The following is a 20,242-nucleotide window of genomic DNA, read 5'->3' as shown; positions in this document are numbered from 1 at the left end:
CCAGCCTAGCCCCTAAATGGGGCTCCCCTGCTGCCCCCTCCCCATTTTCCACTGACAGGCTCTGATTCTGTTTCAGGGGATCGTATAACAACAGAAAGTCTAAGATCCAACTAAGTACCTGACTCCGCAAGGCCTTTTTGTGGGACATGTAAGCCCTTAATGTGTTTTTCTAACCCATTCAAAGCCCACCTTGCTGGCATGACCAGCTCCTGCTCTAAACACATGGTTTGTTTCCTGACAAATTCTCGAGTTGCAAAAGTGAGCAAATTTAGCAAAGCTACACCAGCGGCTAGTGCCTATGTGTCACTGACACCAAGTGAGGCAACTTCCTAGTGTGATAGACAAGGAAGCATGAGGTAGGGGTGGGATAGGTGGGGACAAAGAAGGCAAAGTGTTCTGCTCCAGAGGAGAAAAGAAAGGGGTAGAGAATTGAATGAGGCCTATATACTCCTAGTAAAAATTTATAATAATAATTATATATTACATAGCAATAAATGTGCATAGGATGGGGGGGAGGGGGTAAGTAGGGGAAAGGGGTAGGAAAATATCCAAAAAAGCCCATCAGAAATAGGGCAGGAAAATAGTCCAGGCAATGGGACTAAGTTATCCAGGGTTAAAATCGGGGAGACAGGATGGGAGACTCAACCACCTGGTCACTGTCGACTCTAGACACCTCACTTTGTGGTCCAACTTCACAGGCTCAGAAAGTGTTAGATTTGTGCATTTTTGGACATGGCCAATGTGAGAATGCATTTTGCCTGACTATGCATGTTTGTTACAAGGCTTTTCCTTTTGTTTTTTTAAATGGGGAGGGGGTAGGAGGGAGAGAAAGTAAATGCTTTTTAACTGAAAAAAAGTAATAAAGAAGTGGCAGGTTTGGCTTCAACTCTTTCAAAACAACAATTATTCAAGTACTTGAGAGATTGAGTGTTAGGTAAAATGGGGGAGGAAGACAAACCACTTTGTCTCTCAGTTACACCCATTAAAATTGCTTTTACTGGATCCTCCTTCCAGAGACCACCAAAAGTGGCTTTTAGAAATCTACTGAAGCTTCCCCCTCCCCCTAAGGTGCTGACTTTTAAAATTACCACAGTGGGCTCCTGCTGCTTCCCAGCATGCTTTGGGGCCACTTGCCCACCACCAATCAGTTGGTATTTGCAAGCTCAGCAAATGGAGGTCTCCATCCATCAAACCCCTCCATTAATCTGTTCTCCAAATTCTGACTGAGGCAAAACAGCTGACGGTAAGAATCTAAATTTGCCCAGAGTTGTTTAATACAGGGACAGGAATAGGGACTGAGCAGCCTGTGATTCCACTGGTCTAGGGAACTTGCCAGAAAAGAAAGCCCCGTCTACCAATGGGGTTCAACATCTCCTTTCCATCTTTTTTTTTTTGAGGAAATTGGGGTTACATGACTTACCCAGGGTCACATAGCTAGTAAGTGTCTGAGGTGAGATTTGAACTCAAGTCCTCCTGAGCCGCCTCTTAACAGTCTTAGAAAGTGGTATCACTGCTCAACTAAACCCTACACAAGAATTCCTGTTGGCTGCATTTTGACTTAGAAAATCACAAATTAACATTATATTCCACTATGTTTTTTATTTATTTTGTTAATTATTTCCTGGTTATATTTTAATCTGATTCCAGTCACACTGGGAATATCTGGGGCCTGTGTTCGACTGCTCTGGCAAAAGGGACATGAGAGTCAGCTCCCTCATTTTACAGAAGTGGACATTGAGTCTCCCAGAAAGGAAATGGCTGGTGCGAGGTGAAAGAGTCGGCCAACACTAAAATACAAGGCTTTTGACCTCCAGTCTTGTGCTCTTGATTTCATACTGACCTAGATATAGTCAAGAATATTAGCACCCACTTGGAACAAAGGATGGCATCTCTAGAGCCAGAAGGATTTTGAAGGCTACCTAACTCAAAGGGAATACAACAGAGGGGTCCCCCCACCTCAGGGCAACCTTCACCTGCAGGCAAGAGGCAGGGTCCATATCCCCCTCCCCATTTGTGGAGAGGAAAAAACAGCTGCCTTCTCTCCCCATAAAGTTTGCTTTCCCAACTCCCAGAAGGCAAGTGAGAACAGAGAACACTAGACCTCTCAGAGCTGGGGAGTTAGTTAGGGCCACCCAGTCAATGAAAACACCATGAAGTCCAAGAAGCCCGAGGAGGGAGTCTGAGGAAGGGGAAGTGAGCACCAGAAAACTCCCACAACTATTTGTCCCAGTCACAGCTCGCTTTCAAGCAGCTGCATTAGGAATTTAGGTGGCATTAAAAATAATTTACCAAGAAAAGAAGCCACCTGTGTGAGATCCTTCCTTGGAAAGGTAAGAGTATTGTCTCTGAAATCATATACCCTGGGTTCAAATCCCAACTCGTATGCTTATGGTGGCTACCATCCACCATTGTCTACTCATTTGTGTGTGTGTGTGTGTGTGTGTGTGTGTGTGTGTGTGTGTGTGTGCGTGTGTGTGTGTGTGTGTGTGTGTGTGTGTTTTGTTTCCCCAGATAAAAACTGGGATTATTTCAGGTTCTTACCTCCATATCCTCAGCACCTGGTAGGGCCTTAATAAATGTTTGCAATTTGATTAGTTGACTGAAATAAAATTTGTCTTTCCTCTGTCTTTTGTCTCTTTTCTCTATCCTCCCCTTTTCTCTGCCTCTCCTTTATCTACCTTTCACTGTGTGGCCACAGACAAGGTCACTCCAGCTCCTGGGGCCTTAGTTTCCTCATCTGTAAAGTGAGGGGGTTAGACTAAGACCCCTCCCTGCTCAAAACCTCTGATCCCATGATTCCAAGTCTTCTCACATTCTCTAGACTTTATTTCAAAAACATGAGGTTTAACTAAACAAATTCTCAAGTTCCTAAACAATCTCTGAACGACAGTACCTGCTTCCCCTCATCCACGGGGGACAGTCCCTAATTCAACAAACCACCACCACAAAAATAAAATAAAACTGGGGAGAAGAGAACAGAGGCGTTCAATAGCTAGCTCCCTCCTCATCAATCCTATGGGACAGGGGCCAAGGTAACAGGACTCTCCTCATAGCCCAACTGGACCATTCCTCCACCAGAACATATCTAGGAGAGTCAGAGGATTTTAGGCCAAGCCAAACTATAAGGACTTTGAGTTTTTTTAAGGTCATTTCTTACAGCGCTGGTCCTTAGAAAGCCAAAGCCTCCTATCTTCCATGTGACCTAGCCAGCCTCCCATTCTTTACCTTTCTGGTAACATTCACTGTTGAGAGGTGAGATTGTTAGAGAGAATCTTTCCAGCAAGGCAAGCTGGATTCCCTGATCTACTCTGCCCCTTTTGTTAGAAGTCCTAAGCAGCTGCTCTCACAAACAAACCCTGCTTTTTTCTTGCCCAAGAAACTTACTTCCACCTGCTCATAAAGTTGAAAGACCCAGACATCTGACAAGGGTGAGTGGCATCTGGTTGTTTATATGTGTCTGTGCATGCACACGTATGTGTGTGTGTGTATGTATATGTGTATGTGTGTATATAAATGTATATATAAGGGGTATGTTTGTGCATGCACACATGTGTATGTGTGTATATGTGTATGTGTACATATACATACACACACATATACACCCCTTATATATACATTTATATGAGGTATGGAAGTTTAATGGATCGAGAAAAGAAGACCCAGGTTCAAATCTTACCTCTGACACAATCTGGTTGTATGACCCTACCTTTACCTCTTGCCCCAGGATAACTCTCTAAATCATGAGCCGAGGAAGCAATGCCAGGCTGTGTTGGCAGAGGTCATATTTTATCACCTGAGGATCCCCTACAGCATACAATGAAATTGTTGGTTATCCAAGTGTGTGCTTTTCCCAGATTTGAGCACCAAGCATAGGCAGACTTTACACCCCCATCCCCAGGGTAGTCACAGGGTGACTATGGGAGGAATGCTGGATCTGGAAAAGCTTCTGAAGTCAAGTCCTGGCTCCCTCACTTGTTACCGTGTGATTTGGGGGACTTGTTATCTGTGCAATTCGGGGGCCTCAGTTTCCTCCTCAATATGGCAAGGTCAAAGTAGAAGACATTGGCATTCCCATCTGGCGCTAAGGTCCTGCCAAGCCTAGATATACATTGCCCCACACAGGTGGTGGTCACTTTTTCCCTAACCCTTGGACCCTAGAGTGTTGTTTACTTTGTTGGGGAGCTGGGCCCCTCCTCCTTGTCACTCACTAACTGCTGGTTTTCGCCCACTTTCCAACCTGGGGGCTCTAAGGGCCAGACTGTCACACACACACACACACACACACACACACACACACACACACACACACACACACACACACACACACACACACACACCTCTCCCTCTGAGTCAAGGCTTAAGGGTTTCCATAACACCTGCTGGAACACACCCTAGATGAAAATAGGTCCCTTGGGAGCCCTATCATTACTCCCCCAATAGAATGGAAAGAAACAAGGCAGCGGGGGCAGTCTCCACAAAGCAATAGGGAGAGAAGGCTTGACCTCTCCAGGCTCTGACTGCCAGAAGGTGGCCAAGCAGGGATGCTAGAATCTAGAAGGGGAAGGGGTTCAGGGTCATCTTACAGAGCTGAAGGTGGTTGACCTGGCCAAGGTGGGAAACGATGAACCACTGGGATGCCCTTCATCCAAGGTATGGACAGCTCACGAAGCATTAGCCCTCCAATCCAGTGAGGAGTAAACTGAGGACTCCAGTGAATATAGGGAGCCAGACCCTGCCTGAGTGATATTTAAAATGAAAGTCTAAGCCATCGTTTTACTGAGCAACAGAAGTGGGGGAAGGGAAGAGACAGTCCCAGGAAGCCAAGTTTGGGGGCACAAAGATTTTTATTGAACAGGCAATAGCATTAAAGAGATTACTATCAAGAGTGACTAAGGCTGATTCCCAATGCCAAACAGGAGACACAAGACTGATGACAATAGACTGTAAGGTCCTGGAAGGCGGGGACCGTCTTTCGGCTCTTTTTACATCCCCAACAGGTAGCCCAATGCCTGGCAATGCCTGGTGGGTGCTTAATAAATGTTCATAAATTGATACTGACGATGAGAGGTGACCAGACCTTCTTTCAGATCCACTTCAGCAAGCAATCTTATTTGGAATTAACCAAATCATTCGACTGGATACTGGTGAATGTGCTTAGTTTAGTGACAGGAGGGCTGGGAAGGACCCAGCAGATGGATGTTCCTGTCTGTCCTCCTCCCAGACATGTGAAATCCAAACTACCCACCCTGGGAATGAACTCTGTGCAGTCTACTCCCAGGGAGCCAGTGAGGCTTGAATGATTGATTTCCCCAGATCTCTGCAAAGGGCAGAGCCGAACTAATCACCCAACAAAGCAAAGCATTCCTCCTTGTGTGACCCCTTCCCCACAGTAACCCTGGTTTTAGCTGCCAACTTGGAGAGGTCTCCTGCTAAAAGAGACCCATATGGGTGGCCCACACCCAAAAAGGCTTCCCAAGAGAGGCCCTATCCTCCTTCCCTAACAGGTCAGGATATTTCCAGACTGGCACCTTGGCTGCACTGTGTCCTAAGACACAACCAAGCCCTAGACTTCACCACCAAAATCTACCAGGGAAGACAAAACGAATAATGGTTTAGGCAGATGGCTGTCGTTCTCCTCCCCACTTATCAACCCTGATCCCCTAACTCAGAACAAGCTTTGAGATAGTAATCTGCCCAGAGACACAGCTAAAATTCTGAAATTCAAGGGTAGCTACTGTCCACCATTTTCCCCACTTATATGCATCTGTGTTGTTTCCCCGGATAAAAACTGGGATTATTTCAGGTTCTTATCTACATTTCTCCAGAACCTACTAGGTACTTAATAAATGTTTGAAGTTTGATTAATTGACTGAAATAAAATTTGTCTCTCCTTTCTCTCTATCTCTCCTCCCTCCTTCCCTTTCCTTTCTCCATCTATTTCTCTCTTCTCTCTCTCTCTCTCTGTAACTGTCTCCTCCCTTCCCCCTCTCTCTCCTCTCTTACACAGGAGTCATTAAATCTAGAATAAATCTTAACATCCCCCTCTCTTTTTATGCCTTTCAGGGCTTCAACAAAAGTGAAAAGTTTCACAATTAGTGTATTTGGGGGAAATTTCACACACATTTGCGTAAAGACCCCTCTCTTTCAACTCTCACCAAGCAAGGCCTTTCCTAAAAGGGAACTGAAAAGATCTGCCCCCACCTTCTCTTTATCTGGCCTCAAGCCCTGGGCCCTTTCTCCTCTCTCAGATGCAAGTACAGAAGGGAAGAGTTTGGCAGGAGGGGCATCAAAAGGAAAGGGGGTCTCACCCTGTCCCCCACACATGGGGAAGAGGTCATCCGGATGTGTGACTGCCTCAGCATGTCCTCTACCAAAAACAAACATGGAAATCGGAAGGGACCTCTGAGGCTTTCTAATCCAATCTTCTCATTTTACAGATGGGTAAATTAAGGCCCATGGGCAGCTAGGGGGTACAGCAGATAGAGTGTCAGCCCTGAATTCAAATCCAGGCTTCAGACACTTACTACCCATGAGACCCCAGGCAAGTCACTTCACCCTGTTTGCCTTTGTTTCTTCATCTGTCAAATGAGCTGGAGAAAGAAATGGCAAAGCACTCCAGTGTCTTTGTCAAAAAAACTCAAAATGGGGTCACAAAGAGTCAGACACACCCCAGAAACAACCGAACAATGACAAAACTAAGGCTCAGGGAAAAGAAGTAATTCACCTCAGGTCACACAGGTAGGATTCAAACCCAGTGTCCCTGACTCGATTCCCTTTGCTGTGCTGAGTCTCTCCCATATACTACTACTAATGATAATGACAGACTATATATATATATAGATTTAGATGCTATTTATATATTTAAATAACTAACATATAGAGTGCTATATGATATATATTTTATATATACATATATATATTTTATAGATGAGGACATGGAAACAATTAAGGATTTAAGTGATTTGCTCAGGCTCACACAGCCCGTAAACATCTGAGCTCACCTCAGGGACCCAAACCCACAAGTTCAGTACTGATCTTCTAGTGGCAGGAGCTTGGGGGTTCAAGGCTAGGGACAACTGAGGCAAGTCGCCCCCATCCCCCATTCCCACATCACAAAGACAGACATAACCATTCAGATCTCCAAACCACCCCATGATTATCCCTGGCTAGGCAAGCTCAAGAATGTGCTGACACCCAGAATGTGCACCCTAAGATTATAAATGAGCCTCTTCCTTTGCAAAAGGCTCAGGACCAGGTAAGCTATCACCCGTACAATGGTTTCTTGTGAATTCACACACGTCCAGAGGCTAGACTCCATCTCTCTGCTCTGGCCTCCCACCAGCCTCTTCAGGGGACCTACCCTTTGTAAGAGATACGGGGTTAAAAAGAAAAAAAATGATTTGGAATGGGAAAGAAAGAATTCTTAGGAAGGTCACATCTAGAGAAGAAAACAGGCTGTCCCCATGGAGTGAAGTTCTGGCCAGGTGGGCATGTGGGTAAGGTCAGTCTGACTTGGCTAGTTCCCTGTGGGTGGCCAAGTCTGACTCTAGAGAATACCTATCAACAGCAATGGTGGTAAGGGTCTCCCAGAACATAAAATACCATAGCCCAGGGGAAGACAAAGCAGCACAGCTGGGGAAACCATATGTCTGCAGATAAAACCAGCATCAATCCTTGTGCAAAAGTCACGTTTGCAAAAATACGTATATAAAAGTTTAAAAGTACTCTTAAACTGGATCAGGAGGGCCTGAGTTCAAATTTGACCTCAGAAACGTACTAGCTATGTGACCCTGGGCAAGTCACTTAGCTCCAATTGCCTCCAAAAAAATTTTAAAAAAAACACTCTTCAAAGTAGTGTCTGAAATCCACCAGCCACTCTAAAAAAGGATGGATCTCATAGATATGAGCTAGAAGAAACTCAGAAGGCCAATCAGTCCAATTCCCTTATTCTTCAGCTGTGGAAACTGAGGCCAGGGAGTGTAGTAACATGCCCAAGGTCATATAAGCAGGAAACATCAGACTCCAGCCAGTGGTTTTCCCAAGGTACCATGCTGATAGATCTCAGTCTGGGAAAGAGACTTACCCGTCATTTTTTTCTCATTGCACCCCCAGTTTGGGGACATAACAAAAAGCCAGCTGAATGAATGATGTCAGTCTCAACCCCCAGGGATATCGGCAACAATGCTACAGGGCCATCTCACAGAACAAGGCAGGTCCTTCCTTACAGAGTGAAGGAAACCAAAAATCCCCCCAAAATCAAATAGTCCTGAGAGACAGTAAGTCATTGGCGGTGCCAAGTCAACTCAGCCCTGGAATTTCAATAGGCCCATTCTATATACACCACAACTTTCCCCCCACCCCTTCTCCCACAGAAGAAGAAAACCACTCATTTGCCTTCCAGAAATTTACCAGATCTGTTATGATTTAACATTTCCTGTTTATATCATCAGAGGGAAAAAATAAGATTTTAAAGGGCCTGAGCAGCTGTCACATACATAACTCTGGCAGCTCTGAAATGGGGGACAATTTTAACAACACAAAATGTTCAACCTGGAGGGACCTTGAAGGTCATCTCTAGATGGGAAGCCAAGTCTGTGCTGGGAAAAAGTCTTGGACAAGGTCAAGAAACTAGTAAGTATAGTGTCTATATTCGAACCCGGGACTCCAGGAACACAGTGCTTAATTAGCAAAATGAAGACAAATCGCAAGAAAATGAACTTTAAGGCTTAGGATTGTGAATTTAGGACCAGAAGGGTCTTAGAGACATCTTATAACTTACCTAAGATTTCTTTTTTTAAAATGCACAAATGTGGTGCTGTCCCCAAATCATTAAAGATTTAGCCCAAATTCCATCTATACCGTCACCTATTGGAGGGGAAAAGGGAAGGCATGGCCCCTGTGATTTCACTCCCATGGGAATGTCCTGGTGTGGAAACTCCTTCTACCAATTCAAATCAGGCATTCCTGTATCTCTCAAAGTTTTAGAGATGAGAGCTGAAAGTTTGGGGAGATCCCTGAGGTGACAGTCAGTGGGTGTGGGGGACAGAACAGATCAGAGATTAGAGGACACACCTGTAGAAAGAGGCAGTTTCCTCTAACCCCTTCATTTTATAGATAAGGGACTTGAAACCCAAGGAAGAAGAAATGCCAATGTCACAGAGGTAGTAAGTGGCACATCTGAGATTTAGATTTCAAATCCAGAACTCTTTCCACTATATTAATTAGATGAGCAGTGGGCACACATTTACTAACTGCATGACCCAGGACAAGTCACTTAACCCCTCTCTGCCTCAGTTTCCACATCTGTAAAATAGGGATAATAAATAAAAGCCCTTCTCTCCCAGAGTTGTTGTGAAGATCAAATGAGACAGTTATTGTAAAGTGCTTTGTACACCTTGCATGTTAGCCATTAACAGTAGTCATCATCCTCCTGTCCTCCCAGTCCAAGAGCCCAAGGCAGGCTCTGTGCTCCCTTTCTTCATCATCAACATGGGCCTGGAAGAAGTGATTTAGTTTTTATTTGGGGTCTGTTTGCTTTTTACAGTCTGGATCCCACTGATTATTTTATTGGTGATTTTATTGATTTCATTGGTGATTTCATTGATATAGGGAACACAACTCGTACCACCCCAGAAATTTCCTCAATGAATACAGATCTGCATCTGCAGTATCTAGACTTATGAAGTTGCTAAGGCCCTGGGTTCAAGTCCCATCACTTACACATACTGGCAGTATGAGCCTGGCCAAATCACTTCATCTCTCAGCGCCCTACTGCCAGCATGTGTCAGGGGTGAAACTTGAACTCAGGGCTTCCAGAGCTCTAGCAACTAAGCCAGGGCTCTGCTCCATAAACACCTTCTCCTTCCCATTTTAGAACGCTGAATAGAAATCCTGAGATAAGCTACCCCCCAAAACACAGAAGCTCTAGGGGAATTCCACCTAAAAAGTATTTTTAATGTTTTATTCCATTAAAGAGGAAAACATCAACTTGGTCCAAAGTCGACTTGAACCTGAACCTGAAAACACACAAGTACAGTATATATAATATTTTATATATGTATGTATGTATGTATGCATGTATATAATACATGTATATGTATATAATATATACACATAAATATAAATTACACTGTGGGGGGAGAGGGGCCCCTAGAGCAGGGTGCAAAGGGGTGGGAGGCTGACCAGAATCAGAGCTTTCAGCTTAATCATTAGCCACAGGGTTGCTATGGTGTTGTCAGGGTGGGCTCTACCCTGATCTCTTCTGTCTGCGGATTGCAGATGAAGTGCTCAGCCAAATGTCCTTGGCATCCTACTGACTGCCCTACGCCCTTCCCCCTGGACCCTCTCAGCTGAACAGGCCAGGAGTAGCCAAGGACAAATGGTTCCAGCAAAATTCAAGGCCTTTTTTAAAATATCACAAATGGAGGATTCACAGCTACTTGAGTCCATTCTCAAGTCAGTCAATAAGCATTTATGAAGCTCCTACTATGCACCACAGTCTGTGCTAAGCTCTGTGGATACAAAGAAAGGTAAAGGTCCCTGCCCTCAAGGAGCTCACAATATAAGGAATCCTTGCTTTCCCCACCCCACCGCCACTCCCTCTAGAGTTTTTTTTCTCTATATCAATATTCAGGGTTTTTTCCCCTTCTCTGAAAATTAGTATGAGAAATAGGCAAGACCAGTACTGTTTTCCTTTCCCTTTTGTGTTTGAATAAAATACTTTCCTGAAGAAGAAAGGGGGGGAGTGGGGGAAGAGAAGGTGAAGGAGAAGGAGACTTCTGGGATCCTAGATTTAAAGCTGGACCTGTTTAGAAAACTGCAGCCCAGCGAAGTATCCCACAGCTGGTGAGCCCCACAAACAGACTGGCACTCACGTCCTAGGACTTCAGCTGCAATTCTCTTCCTACCCTGAGGGTGTCTAAGCCAGAGACAGTTGGATTCATCATTGTGTCTGACTCTGTGACGCCTTGTACCACAGCATGCCAATACTGTCCATGGCATTTTCTGGGCAAAGATCCTGGCATGGCTGGCCTATCCTTCTCCAGCTCAAACACTACCTGTGTGACCTGAGGCAAATTACTTCATTTCCCTGGGTCTTAGTTTCATCATTATTGTCGTTCAGTCATTTCCGCAGTGTTTGACTCTCTGTGATCCCATCTGGGGTTTTCTTGGTAGAGATACTGGACTGCTTCACCATTTCCTTTTCCAGTTCATTTGACAGATGAGGAAACTGAGGCAAACAGGGTTAAGTGACTTACCCAAAATCACTCAGCTAATAAGTTTCTGGGGCCTGAATTTAAACTCAGGTTGTCCTGACTCCAGAACCAGCACTCTATCCACTGAGCCACCTAGCCACCTCTGTTCATCATTTTAACAAGCACTAAATAGCCCATTCTGGTAGCAGACAAGAAAAGAGACCACTTCTCCAAAGCAGACGCTAAGGAAAACCATTCGATTTAATTTGAACCACTGGGCCAACATCAGAAAACCTGAACTGCTCAAGAGCTGGCAACGTGTTCTCTCTGGTCCAGAATAAGGCTTTCTCTCACACACCCCAGGTTGCTAAAGGGCAAGTTTTCTCTGGGAGCCCATCCAAAGTAAAATCCACCAGCCAGGGCTCCATCTGTGTCCAGCCCTCACCACTAGCCCCTGACTATCCAGAGGCTGCATTCCCACACTTTCAGAGGAATTTACGGGGAACCTGGGAAACCAGTTACTTCTCCAAATTACTTACACACAGCCTAGCTATGGAGTCCACAATGAAACAAGCTGAACTGTCACTGGGTCCAGCCTCCCTCAGAGGGGCAAACAAGGATTCTGCTACTTGGCTTGACTCAACTATTGTCCTCTTTCTGAGGGATCCCTGGGCACAAAATGCTCTCTAAATGTACCTTCTTCCTTTGTTCACAGAGGTAGGAGTCTGTGGGTATGGAATCCTAAATATACTGCTGGACCTGGCTGATGTGTTAAGATTGATTTCTCACCATTTTTCTCCTTTTTTAAACTTACACTATAAGGTAGTTGGTCTCAAAGTATGGTCTGCAAATCCCTCCAGATCCCCAAATCTTTTTAGAGGGTCTACAAGGAAGGTCAAAAACATTTTCACAATAACACGAAGACATTATTTAGACATTATTTACCTATTAAAATACTCTTCCCTTCTCTGAACATCTGTGTGAGACTGGGATATCTTCATATTTCAACCAAAATAACATATTAGGATAGAATGAATGCAGAAGCAGATATGAGAATCCAGCCATCTCTAATTGTTTCAGGCATGTCCAACTCCTCATGAACCCACTGGGTTTTTCTTGGCAGAGATACTGGAGTGGTTGGCCATTTCCTTCTCCTGCTCATTTTAGACACTGAGGCCAACAGGGTTAAGTGACTTGCCCAGGGTCACACAGCTAGTAAGTGTTTGAGGCAAGATTTGAACTCAGGTCTTCCCTGACTCTAGGCCCAGCTCTCTATCCACTGCCCTACCTAGTTGCCCATCTCCTATTAAATTAGATATTAAAGAGATTTGCAAAAGTAGGTAACAATAATGCCATTCTTTTCACTAATTTTTTTTCTGCTTGGGAACATAATGTTATTTTTCATAAAAATGTTATTTCTATTAACATGTAATGAGTTTATTATTATTTTTAAATGAATTAATATTTTAAAATGTGATAAGTATTTATCTAACAGGTCAGATATCAACAGCTATAAACCACATAAACAAAAGGTCTCTGGGGTCTTCAATAATTTTTAAAAGTATAAAGCAGTCCTGAGACCAAAAAGTTTGAGATCCATTTTTACTAAGGGATGGTTGTCTGGATGTGGGAGGCAGGAGTATACTGGGAAATGAAGGTAAAATAAAAACATGAACAATTAAAAATTCAAAACTAACAAGTCCTCACAGGCCCAAATCCAAGCTCTTTCTGTGCCTTTCTAAGGGGCAAGACCTAGAACTTTGTTACTCAAAATATCAAATCCTGTCCCACCTACAAGAGAGAGTTGGTTCTTGTGATCTATTAAGGAGACAGAGGGAATATAATTTATCCATGTCCCAGGATATGCCTGGAAGACAACTAGACAGAGATATAATGTTATCCCTCCCTGGAAGATCAGATACTGACTCAAAAGCTTAAATCCTGTGGCCACATAATGAGAAGACAGGGCTTAATGGAAAAGACCCTGATATTGGGAAAGATTGAAAGAAAAAGGAAAAAGGGATGGCAGAGGCTGAGATGGATGGATAGTGTCATAGAAGTCATGAAAATGACCTTGGACAAACTCTGGGAGAAGGTGGACAGAAGGACATGGCGTGCTGTGGTCCACGGGGTCATGAAGACTCGGATGTGACCGAACAACTGAACAACAATATTTGAAACCTCTTCCCTCAGGACCTGGCTTTAAACATCCTAGATTTAGGGCTGTAAGGGACTTTAGAGGTCTTTGAAGGAGCTGACCCTCTCCCTATAGAAAAGAAACTGAGACCCAGAGAAAAATGTCTTGGCTCAAAGTCACACAGGTAGAAAGTACCAGAGGTGGGATTTAAATCATGGTCCCTCTAACCCAACCTGTGATCTCTCCACTGCCTCTTAGGTAAGGTATAGTACACACACACACACACACACACACACACACACACACACACACACACACACACACACACACACACACACACACACACACACACACACACACACACACACACACACACACACACACACACACACACACACACACACACACACACACACACACACACACCCCCCCCCCTAGTTGTTTGGTTAATGTAACACAAGTGGCCATGGAAACCCCACCTAGTATTAACCTGAGGAATAGATAAGAGGATTCTTCCCTAACCTCTTGTTGGCAAGGCTGGGGAAGATGGGCGTCTCCACCCTCAGATTTGGTAGTTGCTTTGATTACTTTTGCTAATCCGCCTTTTCCCCTCTTTTTTACACGTTCAGGGAATCTGGGTGGAAGAGGGGGAGAGACATATGGGAAAATTAAAGTGATATGAAAGCCAAAGGTACCAATGGAGGAAAAAAAAACCTAGCAACTGCCAGGGAGAGGGCAGGGTCCAACTATTTTACTACCCCCAAGGTTTCACTTAAGACTTGGTAGAAAAATTGGAGAATTTGAGCCCATAGAAATTTTGAAACTGAAAGGGATGTTTGAAGTGATCATTTACTACACGCACGCACGCACACACACACACACACACATATACATACACACACACACACACACACACACACACAAACACCCCTCATTTTACAGAGGAGGTTAAACTTCTTGGCTGAAGTCATACAGTGAGTTCAGGGGAGCCCCAGAACTACAGCCTACCCCCCTTCTAACTCCCCCTCTCTCAACAGTTACTGAAGTCCTAGAACCAACTGATTCCCTCGGGTGGGAGAGAATTTGACAACAGCAAATTTAAATTTCGCTAAATAAAGTAAAATCCTACTATTATTATCATTATGATGTATGCTGTTATTATTTCACTTAGGGTTGGTTTTCAAAGGTGTACTTTAGCTTTTCAGTGAGTTACCACCTTTAAAAAGAGATATTTCATTGACTTTGCAATAAAAATTGAACATACATATGTCTAACACCCACAGCAGCCGAACAAATACTTACAAACTCGCATACATGGTCAATGAGGTTTGGTCTTTTATGTCATACTCTGGATATGGCCAGCACTCCTGGTTCTCCCTTTTTCTTTCCTACAGACCCCCTCCCTTTTATGTATGGCCCCTTTCACAAGCTCCAGTGTGTTGAACTCTGCTCCTCAGCCACAGGGCCTTTAGATCATTTCTAATTTGTCATCATCATAAACAGTACACTCTACAACTCTCTGTATACAGAGATTTTTTTTAAAAAACTACTTCCTCGGGATGCAGTCCCTGTAGTGGAAGTCTTGGGTCAAAGCCAGCATATTTCTGGCATTTGCTGCCAGACCGCTTCCCAGAAAGCACCTGCTCACGATCACTGCCACCAATATAGACTGACCTACTACCCCACGGCCCTGCTGATAGCAGGTTTAGACATTTCTAACACTTCAATAACTCAGGTGTACCCCAAATGGGGTCTCTCTCAATGATGACTTTCTCCAGCAGCATCGTGAGAAACAGAGGAGACACCACACCCTGTTCAAGGTCTACCAGTTTTGGCCTGGCCAGCTCATTCCTCCCACCAGGAGCTCTTGGGTCAGTTTAAAAACTCAGGTCATTAGGACCCATCCCCCAGCCAAGACCACCAAAGAAACCCTACACAAGTGATTTTTTTCTGCACCACTGAAAAATAGCCATCTCTATGTCATGGAATCCTTCCACCAGGCAAGAGTTCAAGCAAATTCATCAGGTCCCCCCAAAATAGCTCTACAGCTAGACTGGTCCCAAAGATTACCTGGTACAGTGCCCACATTTTGCTGATGAGGCCCAGATGCTGCCCATGGTCACATGAGTAAAAATGGTATCTGAGATTGACAGCTGGAAGGCTCTCTAGTCTGATCCCTTCATTTCACAGATGGGGAAACTGAGGCCCAAGGAGGTGACTTGCTCAAGTACACAGTCAGTAAATATGAAAGATGAGATTTGAACCCAGACCCTCAGACTCCAAAGCCCCTAACCCTCCTCTTATTTGTGTTTTAAGACACATAGCTTTGCTATCTAGTTATGCTGACCCATTAGGTAAGTCAGTGGATTCCCAGGATCTGAAACACACATGGCCCTTACTTCTTATAAGGAAGGTCTCAAAAGGGAGATGAAGAGAGGGGCATCTCAGAGCTCGCCCCCTGTCCTGGCTTTGCTCTGGCTCCCCGGTCTAACCCCATCCCCACCCAGCCACGATCCCCTTCTGGTCCTCCATATCCCACCAGACAACAGAAAAGCACCCAAGTCTGAGGGCCTCGGAAGGGATCCTGCTCATCTGACAGAGGAGTCCCAGGCAAAATTACTCTAACTCCTTCCTTCTACCAAGACACTCGTTTAACCCTCCTGTGGCCCAGTCAGGAAGGAAAATCCACATCCAATCTCAACTTACAGGCCTTTCACTCTGAGAGAAGCCACTTTGCCAGAGAAAACCCCCCTCAGAAATCTAGCTGACCTAGCAGCTGCCTCTCCTGAGATGGAATATTACCCTAGCCCATTCCCCTCTCCAGACCCAGCCTCGCACCTAAGCCCAGGGAGTTAGGGAAACATTTCCTACCTGCCTTTCCATCCAACAGAGCCAGCAAGGAGCTTACCTGAGACACCTGTACCTGCACCTGGAAACCAGCCGACTGAGCCAAGCCTCCTGGCCCCACACCCTGCCCTCTGGGACCCAGAGAACCACCCAACAGACCTCACCTAGTAACTAGTCAGGAGTGGGGGAAGGCTGCTTCCTGGAATGCCTGGGGCAGTGGACTGAGTGAACAGGAGAATTCATTATCAAAACAGTTCAACTTGATAAGACCAACAGCTGTCAGGGCAAGAAGGAAGAGAGAGACATGGGCTTTTCCACAGCTTCCTCAGGAATAAAAGCCAGACAATCTAACCCAACACCCTCATTTTGTCTTGAGGCCCAGAGGAAGCGACTTATTCAAGGTCATACCAGCAATTAGTAAGTGGCAAGGCTGAAATCCAAACCCACACCCTTTCCCCCTACACTAGATGTCTTAGGAAGCCAGAACTGTCCTTGCTTCTTGGTGTTGTGCTCCTTAAAGAGCAAAATCACTGATGCCTTCTTCCACCTACCTCACAAGGCAGTCCACACTGCCGCTGCCGCCCAGAAATCCTGGTTCCTCGTATTAAATGGGCTCTGGCTCCTAGCTGTGTTTCAAGACACACAGCTTTGCTTTCTAGTTCTCCTGACCCATACCCAAATCTCGAGGAACATTTAAAAATACTTCCTTTTAAAAACAACCACCGCGGCCGCCGCCACCAAGAGACAAAGGCTTTTCTTTTCATTCTTACGTTTCAAATATCTGGCTGGTGACCTTTTCCAGATCCCTATGCCTTCCTTGGAAGCTTTTTTTCTTTTTTAAGGTTTCCATTATTGTCAAGGGCGGGGGTGTGTGTGTGTATGAAGGGGACGGCAACCTGGCACTCAGTCTCTAGCCTTATTCCTCGTTCCTAGTGACATACAAGCATTTCCGGGCCTCAATCCCAGACATCAAAGGCAGAATATTAAAAGCATCTGGATTCAGAGATGGTCTGAGGCTGAAATCAAAAGCTTCTCAAAATTCCTGAAATGCTCCCTGGTTATTTAGAAAGAGGCAGGGAGAGAAGAAGGATAAATCCAGCCATCAGCTAAAACGTCACTTAACAGGGAATGAAGGGGACAAAATGGGACAGCAGAAGCCAGGGGGACAGAAATGTTCATTTATTCTACATTAGCTACCTACTGAGTGCCAGGCATCTACTGTGCATTAGGTACCTACTGTGCATTACTCGCCCACTGTGTGCTAGGCACCTACTGTGCAGAAGTGCCAGGCACAAAACTACAAAGAAAAAATCCCTCCCCTGTAGGAGCATACACTCAATTGAAAAGTATAGCAAGAACCCAGGAAAATAAAACTTCTACAAACTAGAGAAGTCATTAGCAGGCAGAGGAAACACAACCCGACAGATCAGGATGGCCTTCCCATAGGAGGTGGTATGTGAGCCGAGCCTTGAAGGAAGCCAGGACTTACTGGAAGAAGGGAGAGGAGACAGGAAAAGCGCATTCCAAGGATAAGGACTAAAATCACTTTATTGGAGTCAGGCCAGAGGGCATGGCATGGATGAAGGACACCAGTAGAGACTACTGCTGACAAGAAGGGTCATCCTTTCCTTTGGTTAGCACAGTGCTTGGCATACAGTTCGTGCTTAATAACTACTTTTAAAATTCACTCATTAATCTGAAACTATGGCAAAGAAACAAAGTGCGCGTGGGGGGTAGGGAGACATTGAGGCAATGTGAGATTTAGAATCAGGGAGATGAAGCTCTGGAAGGATGGACTCATTTTTCTGTGGCAGAGGAAGCTTGGAGAAGGAAGAAAAGGTGTGGAACAGACACTTCAGGGAGAGAGATAGCAAGTCACCTGCAAAAAGTGAAAGGACCAGAGTTGAGATCACTTAATGTAAAATTGGTGTGAACTCTGGTGGGGCAGTTGGGGGAATTCCTCCACCCATGTCCAACAGCAAAGACAGGGGGTGGGAATCCTCCAGGGGTCAGTCCGAAAGGGGCCAAGGCACGAAGGACTGAAGCGTCATGGGGAATTGGAGCTGAACAGGTTAATCAGACAGCATCAAGGCCTTGGAGTAAGGAATGTGAGACAGGGGAGAAGTCATGGCCTGGGACACAGGAAGGGTTTGGAGAGAGATCAGAGGAGGGGCTGAGGAGAAAGGAAGGCCCAGGGAAAGATGGCAGGATGACAGAGAATGGGGTCAGATAGAGGGATTTCCACGTTCTGGATGGTGGCGGTGACCAAGCATTTCAGCCTCTCTAATGAGACTGAGGGCCATGCAGAGCTGAACTGACTGAGGTTTGGGTATTTCCTGACAAGTGGCAAAAATGTTAACTACCGTGAGGAAACAATGTAGTTCAAATACTTTTGATGACGAAAACATTTTCTAGATAATAACTAAGGATGTGACTTGGGATGCAGTCAACTGGATTGGGGAGGGCTTTGATAATAAGAGATCATTTTGGTCAGGGGGAGTCACACCTGGAAATTCCCAGCAGATGACAGGCAAGAGGTCCAGCCACAGGACAGAGGAGGAATGAACCCTCAGACAAAAGGGAGGCCTCGAAGAGAACTCTTGGGATATTGGTCAGTAAGAAGACCAGAGATGGAGGAAGCATGAACAACTCAGTTGTAAGCACCCAAGGACAAAATCCCAGGCACTTCACCCTAGCTACTGCTCTGTCAGAGAATACAGGGTGCTAGATTTGCAATCAGGAGAACAGGGTTCAAAATGTGGCCTTCCAACACTCAGGAGACCTTAAACAAGTCTTCAAACCTCTCTGTGCCTCAGTTTCCTTACTTGTAAAATGAGGGGTTGAATAAGATGACCTCTGAGATCCTTTGTGGCTCCAAATGAATGAGGAGTTAGTGTTGCTTGGGTGATGGTACTTTTTAAATTTAACTTGGTTGACACACGCAAAAGGAAAAGTGATTACATAGCAGAGGACTGGAGGGGGTGGGGGGTGGATCCGCAGCAAGTACAAATTAAGAGCATATTGTCCTGAGCTGTAGGTGATTTAAGGTCACATCAGTCAATGAGATGGAAACAGGACTATCTAACCCTGGCTCAAACTTTATATGACTTCAGACATTTCATAACTGTGAACCTGAGCAAGTCATTTACTCTCTGTTTACCTCTGTTTCCTCAACTGTAAAATAAGGATAATAAAAGCACCTATTTCCCAAATCTTTCTCAAATAAGATATTTGTAAAAAGTACTCAGCACAGTGCCTCACACATAGTAGGCACCCCCATCACCACAAAAGTACTCTGACGAGCCAAAATGAAGAGGTCAGCCCACGCCTCAGCTCTGGCTTAGAAAACAAAACCTGCCAGGCCACAGGATTAAACGTTGCCCCAGTTGTTACAGAATTATTATCTCCGACTCATACTCCTGCCTCATTCTGCCGACCGCAGTAAGGAAGTCAAGTGTCATGGAAAACACACAGGTCTGAAAGAGAGAGAGAGCAGAGGATTCAGGCCAGTTTCATCCCTGACTTGATGTGAGAATGTCTTTCAGTTTTCCCATTTATAAAAGAGCCACTCACCTCACTGCATAAATTAGGTAAAGACATGAGGCAGCATGGTCCAGTAGGAGCACGGAATTTAATTCAAATCAGAGGATGTGGGTTCAAATCTGGCCTTTGCTATTCACTACTTGTGTGATTATAAGCAAGTTACTTCTTCAATTCCTCATTTCTAAGATGAATGAATCAATGCAATGATCTCTCAGTTCCTTTCCATCTTTAAATTCCATAGTGCCCCTAAATACACAATCAAGCACCTATGAGCTGCTGCTGCTTACTATGTCTTACCCAGGGGTGAGGACTCTGACTAAATCTTCCCTGTTCTGTGAAGTTTGGATTCAGTCAAAGGGCCTCACTTGAAGGCCTAGAGGACCACACGCAGCCCTGAGGCCTAAGGTTCCCCACCTCTGGGCTAGCCTATCTGGAATCACAGATTTAAAGCTAAGGAAGCACCTTAGAGATCATTGAACCCAATCCCCTCCTACAGATGAGGAAAACTAAGACCCAGAAA

At 45.0% G+C, this 20,242-nt stretch overlaps 1 protein-coding gene across 7 annotated transcripts in view; it reads right to left on the bottom strand.

Annotated features, from left to right (window-relative positions):
* The window catches only part of KSR1 (kinase suppressor of ras 1), a 215,420-nt gene that overhangs the window by 141,343 nt on the left and 53,835 nt on the right, over nucleotides 1–20,242 (bottom strand). The window contains exon 1 of one of the 7 annotated variants that reach the window (XM_072639738.1): nucleotides 16,241–16,325. The exons of the other annotated variants lie outside the window; for them this stretch is intronic. The gene's annotated coding sequence lies outside the window, so the exon portion shown is untranslated. Of the gene's footprint in view, nucleotides 1–16,240; nucleotides 16,326–20,242 lie in introns of those variants that run through there. 7 annotated transcript variants of the gene reach the window in all.

Source organism: Notamacropus eugenii, chromosome 2, assembly GCF_028372415.1.
Source record: "Notamacropus eugenii isolate mMacEug1 chromosome 2, mMacEug1.pri_v2, whole genome shotgun sequence".
In the NCBI taxonomy this organism is placed as follows: domain Eukaryota; kingdom Metazoa; phylum Chordata; class Mammalia; order Diprotodontia; family Macropodidae; genus Notamacropus; species Notamacropus eugenii.
Note: the sequence above shows the minus strand (reverse complement) of the source record. Positions and strands in the feature narration are given on the sequence as shown.